Source organism: Heptranchias perlo, unplaced genomic scaffold (assembly GCF_035084215.1).
Source record: "Heptranchias perlo isolate sHepPer1 unplaced genomic scaffold, sHepPer1.hap1 HAP1_SCAFFOLD_1180, whole genome shotgun sequence".
In the NCBI taxonomy this organism is placed as follows: Eukaryota; Metazoa; Chordata; class Chondrichthyes; order Hexanchiformes; family Hexanchidae; genus Heptranchias; species Heptranchias perlo.
In genome coordinates, this window is record NW_027138408.1 from 22,501 (window position 1) to 32,500 (window position 10,000).

Genomic DNA, 10,000 nt, shown 5'->3' on the forward strand with positions numbered 1-10,000 from the left:
TACCGAGCACTCGGAGATGCGGTGCTGCCCGCCGGAGTGACAGCGAAAGGCTGCGCACCGCTTTCCGCCTGGTAACTCGGCGTCCGTGAGACCGACCGACTCCGCTTTAGCACCGGAGCTAGAGTGGGGCAAGGGGCACCGAAGGGTACCGGAACGATCACGTTCGCATACCGGGAAGTCGAGTGCCGGGCCGCTGAAAGCGAGCAGGGTGCCACCGCTCGGGGCCCCGGTTTGTCCGTCCCACCCGGAGGCCCATATCTCCGGAAGGCACAGGCCGATTTCCTCCGGGTATGGCTCGTTGCGTGCGGCCGGACCAGGCGCAGCGGACGGTACCGAGCACTCGGAGGTCCGGCGCTGCCCGCCGGAGGTACAGCGAAAGGCTGCAAACCACTTTCCGCCGCCTCCCTCCGCGGGCGTGAGACCGACGGTCGTCGGGTTTGGTTCCGCGGCTAGAGCAGGACGAGGGGCAGCGAACGGTACTGGAAGGAACCCGGTCGCACACCGGGAAGTCGACTAGCGGGCCGCCGAAAGCGAGCTCGGGGCCCCGGTTTGTCCGTCCCACCCGGAGGCCCATATCTCCGGAAGGCACAGGCCGATTTCCACCGGGTATGGCTCGTTGTGTGCGGCAGGACCAGGCGCAGCGGACGGTACCGAGCACTCGGAGGTCGGGCGCTGCCCGCCGGAGGTACAGCGAAAGGCTGCAAACCACTTTCCGCCGCCTCCCTCCGCGGGCGTGAGACCGACGGTCGTCGGGTTTGGTTCCGCGGCTAGAGCAGGACGAGGGGCAGCGAACGGTACCGGAACGAACCCGGTCGCACACCGGGAAGTCGAGTGCCGGGTCTCGAAACGGAGCCGGGTCGGCCCAGTTTAAAACGGAGAAGAGAGTGCTGCCCTCTGCGGGTGAAAACCTGGAAGTACGTTGGTTAATGATTTCCAGTTCACCCCGCTTGGTCAGGCCCACTCGGAGGCGGATAACTCCGGAACGCCGAGGCCGATTTCCTGCGGGTATGGCTCGTTGCGTGCGGCAGGAGGCGGCGCAGCGTACGGTACCGAGCACTCGGAGGTGCGGTGCTGCCCGCCGGAGTGACAGCGAAAGGCTGCGCACCGCTTTCCGCCTGCTAACTCGGCGTCCGTGAGACCGACCGACTCCGCTTTAGCACCGGAGCTGGAGTGGGGCAAGGGGCACCGAAGGGTACCGGAACGATGACGTTCGCACACCGGGAAGTCGAGTGCCGGGCCGCCGAAAGCGAGCAGGGTGCCACCGCTCGGGGCCCCGGTTTGTCCGTCCCACCCGGAGGCCCATGTCTCCGGAAGGCACAGGCCGATTTCCACCGGGTATGGCTCGTTGTGTGCGGCCGGACCAGGCGCAGCGGACGGTACCGAGCACTCGGAGGTCGGGCGCTGCCCGCCGGAGGTACAGCGAAAGGCTGCAAACCACTTTCCGCCGCCTCCCTCCGCGGGCGTGAGACCGACGGTCGTCGGGTTTGTTTCCGCGGCTAGAGCAGGACGAGGGGCAGCGAACGGTACCGGAACGAACCCGGTCGCACACCGGGAAGTCGACTAGCGGGCCGCCGAAAGCGAGCACGGGGCCCCGGTTTGTCCGTCCCACCCGGAGGCCCATATCTCTGGAAGGCACAGGCCGATTTCCACCGGGTATGGCTCGTTGTGTGCGGCCGGACCAGGCGCAGCGGACGGTACCGAGCACTCGGAGGTCGGGCGCTGCCCGCCGGAGGTACAGCGAAAGGCTGCAAACCACTTTCCGCCACCTCCCTCCGCGGGCGTGAGACCGACGGTCGTCGGGTTTGTTTCCGCGGCTAGAGCAGGACGAGGGGCAGCGAACGGTACCGGAACGAACCCGGTCGCACACCGGGAAGTCGACCAGCGGGCCGCCGAAATCGTGCTCGGGTCCCCGGTTTGTCTGTCCCACCCGGAGGCTGATATCTGAGGAAGTCCGAGGCCGATTTCCTCCGGCTAACTCGGCGGGCAATGTGTCCCCCCCACCATCTTCGGCTGATTACCGTGGCTGGACCGGATCAAGGAGCAACGGAACCGTGCCAGAACGACGTCGGTCGGACGGGGTGAACTGATAGTGCCGAGGCCGGAAACCGAGCCGGAAATGTGCACCGATTTATTGGTCCCACTCGCAGGCCCATATCTCCGGAAGGCCGAGGCCGATTTCCTCCGGGTATGGTTCGCTGCGTGCAGCCGGAAGGGGAGCAGCGGACGGCACTGAGCAGCCGGAGGTGCGGCGCTGCCCGCCGGAGCTGCAAGCGAAAGGCTGCGCACCGCTTTCCGCTGGTTAACTCGGCAGGCCGTCAGGCCGACCGACTCCGCTTCAGCACGGGAGCTAGAGTCGGGCAAGGGGCACCGAAGGGTACCGGAAGGATCACGTTCGGACACCGGGAAGTCGAGTGCCGGGCCGCCGAAAGCGAGCTCGGGGCCCCGGTTTGTCCGTCCCACCCGGAGGCCCATATCTCGAGAAGGCACAGGCCGATTTCCTCCGGGTTTGGCTCGCTGCGTGCGGCCGGACGAGGTGCAGCGAACGGTACCGAGCACTCGGAGGTGCGGCGCTGCCCGCCGGAGGTACAGCGAAAGGCTGCAAACCGCTTTCCGCCTCCTCTCCCCTCGGGCGTGAGACCGACGGTCGTCTGGTTTGCTTCCGCGGCAAGAGCAGGACGAGGGGCACCGAGCGGTACCAGAACGAACCCGGTCGCACACCGGGATGTCGAGTGCCCGGCCCAAACCCGCTACCCCCCCCCCACCCGAAAGCGAGCCCCGGTTTGTGGATTAAAAGTGAAGCGGCAAAGATTTGTAAAACAGCGTGAAATGATGAACCAGAAGCCCAAAGTAATGGTGGGAATAAAAGTTCCGAAATGTGAAATGGTGAACCAGAAGTTGTGTGAACTGTTTAACCCAAAGTGGCAAAAATGGATTAAAAGGGGTGAAATGATCGACCGCAAAGCAGGGCAAGCATTAAACAAAAGCAGCAGCATTTTTTAAAAAGGGACAAATGGTTTACCAGAATCCCAAAAGAATGCTCAGAGACTTAAGTCCCAAAGGGGCAAATGGTTAACCAGAAGCTGGGTGAACTGCTTAACCCAAAGTGGGAAAAAGGATAAAAAAGGGGTGAACTGATCAACCAGAAGTCGACAACAATGTGCGGCGATTAAGTCTGAAAGAGGGAAAGGTTGACCGGAAAGCAGGGAAATGATTAAACAAAAGCAGAAAAATTCAGTAAAAAGGGGCAAGTGGTGAACCAGAAGTTGGGTGAACTGCTTAACCAAAAGTGGGAAAGAGGATTAAAAGGGGTGAAATGATGAACCAGAAGGCGAAAGCAATGTGCCGCGTCGAAGTCCTAAAGGGGAAAAGGTTGACCAGAAAGCAGGGAAATGATTAAACAAAAGCAGAAAAATTCAGTAAAAAGGGGCAAGTGGTGAACCAGAAGTTGGGTGAACTGCTTAACCAAAAGTGGGAAAGAGGATTAAAAGGGGAGAAATGTTGAACCAGATGTCGAAAACAATGCGCGGCGATGAAGTCTGAAAGAGGAAAAGGTTGACCGCAAAGCAGGGAAAGCATTAAACAAAAGCAGCAGCATTTTAAAAAAAGGGACAAATGGTTTACCAGAATCCCAAAAGAATGCTCAGAGACTTAAGTACCAAAGGGCAAATGGTTAACCAGAAGCTGGGTGAACTGTTTAACCAAAAGTGGGAAAAAGGATTAAAAGGGGTGAAATGATTAACCAGAAGGCGAAAGCAATGTGCCGCGTCGAAGTCCTAAAGGGGAAAAGGTTGACCATAAAGCAGGGAAATGATTAAACAAAAGCAGAAAAATTCAGTAAAAAGGGGCAAATGGTTAACCAGAAGTTGGGTGAACTGCTTAACCAAAAGTGGGAAAGAGGATTAAAAGGGGAGAAATGTTGAACCAGATGTCGAAAACAATGCGCGGCGATGAAGTCTGAAAGAGGAAAAGGTTGACCGCAAAGCAGGGAAAGGATTAAACAAAAGCAGCAATATCTTTTAAAAAGGGACAAATGGTGAACCAGAATCACAAAAGAATGCTCAGAGACTTAAGTCCCAAAGGGGCAAATGGTTAACCAGAAGCTGGGTGAACTGTTTAACCAAAAGTGGGAAAAAGGATTAAAATGTTGTGAAATGATTAACCAGAAGGCGAAAGCAAAGTGCGGCGGCGAAGTCCAAAAGGGGAAAAGTTTGACAAGAAAGCAGGGAAATGATTAAACCAAAGCGGAAAAATTCAGTAAAAAGGGGCAAATGGTTAACCAGAAGCAGGGTGAACTGCTTAACCAAAAGCGGGAAAGAGGATTAAAAGGGGAGAAATGTTGAACCAGATGTCGAAAACAATGCGCGGCGATGAAGTCTGAAAGAGGAAAAGGTTGACCGCAAAGCAGGGAAAGGATTAAACAGAAGCAGCAATATCTTTTAAAAAGGGACAAATGGTGAACCAGAATCCCAAAAGAATGCTCAGAGACTTAAGTCCCAAAGGGGCAAATGGTTAACCAGAAGCTGGGTGAACTGTTTAACCAAAAGTGGGAAAAAGGATTAAAATGTTGTGAAATGATTAACCAGAAGGCGAAAGCAAAGTGCGGCGGCGAAGTCCTAAAGGGGAAAAGGTTGACCAGAAAGCAGGGAAATGATTAAACAAAAGCAGAAAAATTCAGTAAAAAGGGGCAAATGGTTAACCAGAAGTTGGGTGAACTGCTTAACCAAAAGTGGGAAAGAGGATTAAAAGGGGAGAAATGTTGAACCAGATGTCGAAAACAATGCGCGGCGATGAAGTCTGAAAGAGGAAAAGGTTGACCGCAAAGCAGGGAAAGGATTAAACAGAAGCAGCAATATCTTTTAAAAAGGGACAAATGGTGAACCAGAATCACAAAAGAATGCTCAGAGACTTAAGTCCCAAAGGGGCAAATGGTTAACCAGAAGCTGGGTGAACTGTTTAACCAAAAGTGGGAAAAAGGATTAAAAGGGGAGAAATGTTTAACCAGAAGGTGAAAGCAAAGTGCGGCGGCGAAGTCCAAAAGGGGAAAAGTTTGACAAGAAAGCAGGGAAATGATTAAACCAAAGCGGAAAAATTCAGTAAAAAAGGGGCAAATGGTTAAACAGAAGCAGGGTGAACTGCTTAACCCAAAGTGGGAAAAAGGATTAAAAGGGGAGAAATGTTTAACCAGATGTCGTAAACAAGGTGCGGCGATGAAGTCGGAAAGAGGGAAAGGTGGACCGCAAAGCAGGGAAAGCATTAAACAAAAGCAGCAACATTTTTAAAAAAGGGACAAATGGTGAACCAGAATCCCAAAATAATGCTCAGAGACTTAAGTCCCAAAGGGGCAAATGGTTAACCAGTAGCTGGGTGAACTGTCTAACCCAAAGTGGGAAAAAGGATTAAAAGGGGTGAAATGATTAACCAGAAGGCGAAAGCAAAGTGCGGCGGCGAAGTCGTAAGGGGAAAAGGTTGACCAGAAAGCAGGGAAAGCATTAAACAAAAGCGGCAACATTTTTTAAAAAGTGGCAAATGGTTAACCAGAATCCCAAAAGAATGCTCAGAGACTTAAGTCCCAAAGGGGAAATGGTTAACCAGAAGCTGGGTGAACTGGTGAACCAAAAGTGGGAAAAAGGATTAAAAGGGGAGAAATGTTTAACCAGAAGGCAAAAGCAAAGTGCGGCGGCGAAGTCCAAAAGGGGAAAAGGTTGACAAGAAAGCAGGGAAATGATTAAACCAAAGCGGAAAAATTCAGTATAATGGGGCAAATGGTTAACCAGAAGCTGGGTGAAATGGTTAACCGAAAGTGGCAAAAAAAGATTTAAAGGGGAAAAATGATTAACCAGAAGTCGACAACAATGCGCGGCGATGAAGTCTGAAAGGGGAAAAGGTTGACCACATAGCAGGGAAACGATTAAACAAAAGCGGCAACATTTTTTAAAAAGTGGCAAATGATTAACCAGAATCCCAAAAGAATGCTCAGAGACTAAGTCCCAAAGGGGAAATGGTTAACCAGAAGCTGGGGGAAATGGTTAACCAAAAGTTGCAAAAATGATTAAAAGGGGTGAAATGATTAACCAGGAGGCTAAAGCAATGTGCCGCGGTGAAGTCTGAAAGAGGGAAAGGTTGACCAGAAAGCATTAAACAAAAGCGGCAACATTTTTTAAAAATTGGCAAATGATTAACCAGAATCCCAAAAGAATGCTCAGAGACTAAGTCCCATAGGGGAAATGGTTAACCAGAAGCTGGGGGAAATGGTTAACCAAAAGTTGCAAAAATGATTAAAAGGGGTGAAATGATTAACCAGAAGTCGAAAATAATGTGCGGCGATGAAGTCCTAAAGGGGAAAAGTTTGACCACAAAGCAGGGAAAGCATTAAACAAAAGCGGCAACATTTTTAAAAAAGTGGCAAATGATTAACCAGAATCCCAAAAGAATGCTCAGAGACTAAGTCCCAAAGGGGAAATGGTTAACCAGAAGCTGGGGGAAATGGTTAACCAAAAGTTGCAAAAATGATTAAAAGGGGTGAAATGATTAACCAGGAGGCTGAAGCAATGTGCCGCGGTGAAGTCTGAAAGAGGGAAAGGTTGACCAGAAAGCATTAAACAAAAGTGGCAACATTTTAAAAAAATTGGCAAATGGTTAACCAGAATCCCAAAAGAATGCTCAGAGACTAAGTCCCAAAGGGGAAATGGTTAACCAGAAGCTGGGGGAAATGGTTAACCAAAAGTTGCAAAAATGATTAAAAGGGGTGAAATGATTAACCAGGAGGCTAAAGCAATGTGCCGCGGTGAAGTCTGAAAGAGGGAAAGGTTGACCAGAAAGCATTAAACAAAAGCGGCAACATTTTTTAAAAATTGGCAAATGATTAACCAGAATCCCAAAAGAATGCTCAGAGACCGAGTCCCAAAGGGGAAATGGTTAACCAGAAGCTGGGGGAAATGGTTAACCAAAAGTTGCAAAAATGATTAAAAGGGGTGAAATGATTAATCAGGAGGCTAAAGCAATGTGCCGCGGTGAAGTCTGAAATTGGGAAAGGTTGACCAGAAAGCATTAAACAAAAGCGGCAACATTTTTTAAAAATTGGCAAATGATTAACCAGAATCCCAAAAGAATGCTCAGAGACTAAGTCCCAAAGGGGAAATGGTTAACCAGAAGCTGGGGGAAATGGTTAACCAAAAGTTGCAAAAATGATTAAAAGGGGTGAAATGATTAACCAGGAGGCTAAAGCAATGTGCCGCGGTGAAGTCTGAAAGAGGGAAAGGTTGACCAGAAAGCATTAAACAAAAGCGGCAACATTTTTTAAAAATTGGCAAATGATTAACCAGAATCCCAAAAGAATGCTCAGAGACTAAGTCCCAAAGGGGAAATGGTTAACCAGAAGCTGGGGGAAATGGTTAACCAAAAGTTGCAAAAATGATTAAAAGGGGTGAAATGATTAACCAGGAGGCTGAAGCAATGTGCCGCGGTGAAGTCTGAAAGAGGCAAAGGTTGACCGGAAAGCATTAAACAAAAGTGGCAACATTTTTTAAAAATTGGCAAATGGTTAACCAGAATCCCAAAAGAATGCTCAGAGACTAAGTCCCAAAGGGGAAATGGTTAACCAGAAGCTGGGGGAAATGGTTAACCAAAAGTTGCAAAAATGATTAAAAGGGGTGAAATGATCAACCAGAAGTCGAAAATTATGTGCGGCGATGAAGTCCTAAGGGGGAAAAGTTACCCAGAAGGCAGGGAAATGATCAAACGAAAGCAGCCAAAAAATTATTAAAAGAGGGGAACTGATGAACCAAAAGGTGAGAAACGGCCCGCAGAGACTAAGTCCAAAACGGGAACTGGTGAACCGGAAATGATTAACCAAAAACTAAGTCCGAAGAGGGAACTGGTAAACCAGAACTGAGTAACCCGATTTTTAAAATTAATTATAAATGGGGAAACGATTGAGCAAAAGGCGGAAATTAAGTCACAGGGACCAGGTCCGAAAGGGCAAGAGGTTACCCCGTAGGGGGCATTCGTCAACTCAATCTGAAAATTTTGAAGGCAAATCTGACCAAAATGCGGAAATCGGACCACACCGCGAGGGGCGCCATTCGACGGGGCAGGGGTAGACGCGTCGAACGGTACCTGAAGGTCCCGGCTGCGACACGTGAGTCCGGAGATATGGCCAGTCAAAGTCTGATGGGAGGTACCGAAGCCGAAAAATCGAAACGCGTTTGCGGCGATTCGGTGTCAGAGAGTCGGTCACGAATTCAAATTCGTCCCGCTGATTCGCCAATTGCCAGCCGGTTCCGGGGGGATTGGCGGGGTACCTGCAGGATAGTAAGAGGTGGCATGTCGAGACTTAGCCTGTTTACCAGACTTGTGTCTAGCGCCTCCAGGTCTGCAGAGACCGACCCGGGCTGCCGCCCAACCGACTTTTAAGCCTTTTGGGAGTGGGAATTTTTCCCATTTTTCCCCATTTTTCGGGTTTTTTGGTCGGGCTTGAAAACGGCGGCCCCGAGGCCTCCCGGGGCTGGCGGGCTTCGGCTCCCTTGCGAGAGGGTCCGAATTCCACCCGTTTAAGCCCAGAAAGGAGTTCGGAAGTCAGTCGGTCGAGGGAACCCCTTCGGAAGTCCGACGGGGATGGATTCGGCCGGCGTTTCGGATCTCCGGTCAGAGGATTCCCCCCCTGGGCGGGGGGGTGCGAGTAGCTGCCGGCAAACGGTCCCTTGCACTTGTGGCACAAAAAGTCCGAGCACAGGTTAATGAGTTGGCCGCGGAAGCCCCTATGCCGAAATGAGAAAGCCCCCGTTGCGGGGATTTAGTGACGCATCTGCGGCCGGAGGTGGGAGGCCGTCCTGCCGAATTGACACTTGTCATTCGGGCACCTAGGGATTGGTCGGGTACCCGGAGATTTTCGAGAACACGATTTTCAGAGCTTTCTCTGACAGCCCAGGTGCACTTTAAGAGTGCCTGAAAAAGTGACACTTGGCAAAAGGCTCTCAATTTCAAAGCGGAGACCTTTACAAGAGCACTCGGAAGTCACCTGTCAGCATTTAAAGCTACATCAGGCGGCAATTTTCGAACTCTTTGTCAGTCTGAAATCGTGTTGAGCCTCGACAGCGTCGGGCTCAGGCAGGAGGAGCTTGCCAGCAGAGAGAGGCTCACCATGGATTGCTGGTGGATGCTTTTCGAAAACATATACACATTATATTATATTATAATAATATAAAGAAAAAAAAGAGTTTCTCAAAATCTCTGTGACACTTTGCAGATTTTTTTGAAAGCCAATAAAGAGAACTCTTTAACTTGAAAGTCACCTGTGCCGGCATAGCGATGACTTTTAAAACAGGTTGACACTTTCGAGCCGCGGCGGCTCTGAATCACCCCAGACACCAAGTGTGTTTGTGGGCAAGGCACCGCGGCCGGTGGGCTGCTTTTATAATAACGGGCACGCAGACTTTTTGAGAGGAATCGGTACTCTCTTCCGATCGATTTGGCGACTCGCGTCCGACATGGGAGGGCCCGAGCGGTCCAGCCAAGGCTGGTGTTCAGGCTCGTCAGGTTCCTCTCTCTGTCCCAAGTGGCAGACGGACAGTTTTAAAAGTCAGTGGGTTTTGTCGGCACGACTCTCCTGTTCACCCGCTGGCGTATTGCTCTCTTGTGAGGCCGAGAAGTCCACCTGTGTTGTCTAACAGAGGTCCGATTCAAGCTCCAGAGCCCGGGTGTCTGCCGTCTCGAGTGGAGCGGGAATGTGCACAGCAAGTCCCGTTCTGGTAGCTGAACACGAGATTTCTCTAGCAACTGAGCACCAAAACACGTCACCCTTTTAGAGCTGGAGGGCTGAGTGTGTGCATGTATCTTGAACGCTATGGTTTGCAAACTCCAGTCGGACCTGGCACACCAACCTCTCCCCTGTCACGGGCAGGGGGGGGAAGGCCATGTGTGCCCAGCAGACACGACGAAGGCGGCTAGAAAGGGTCACTGTAGCTTAACCACCCAAGCGTGTCCGTGACCTTAACGGTCTGTG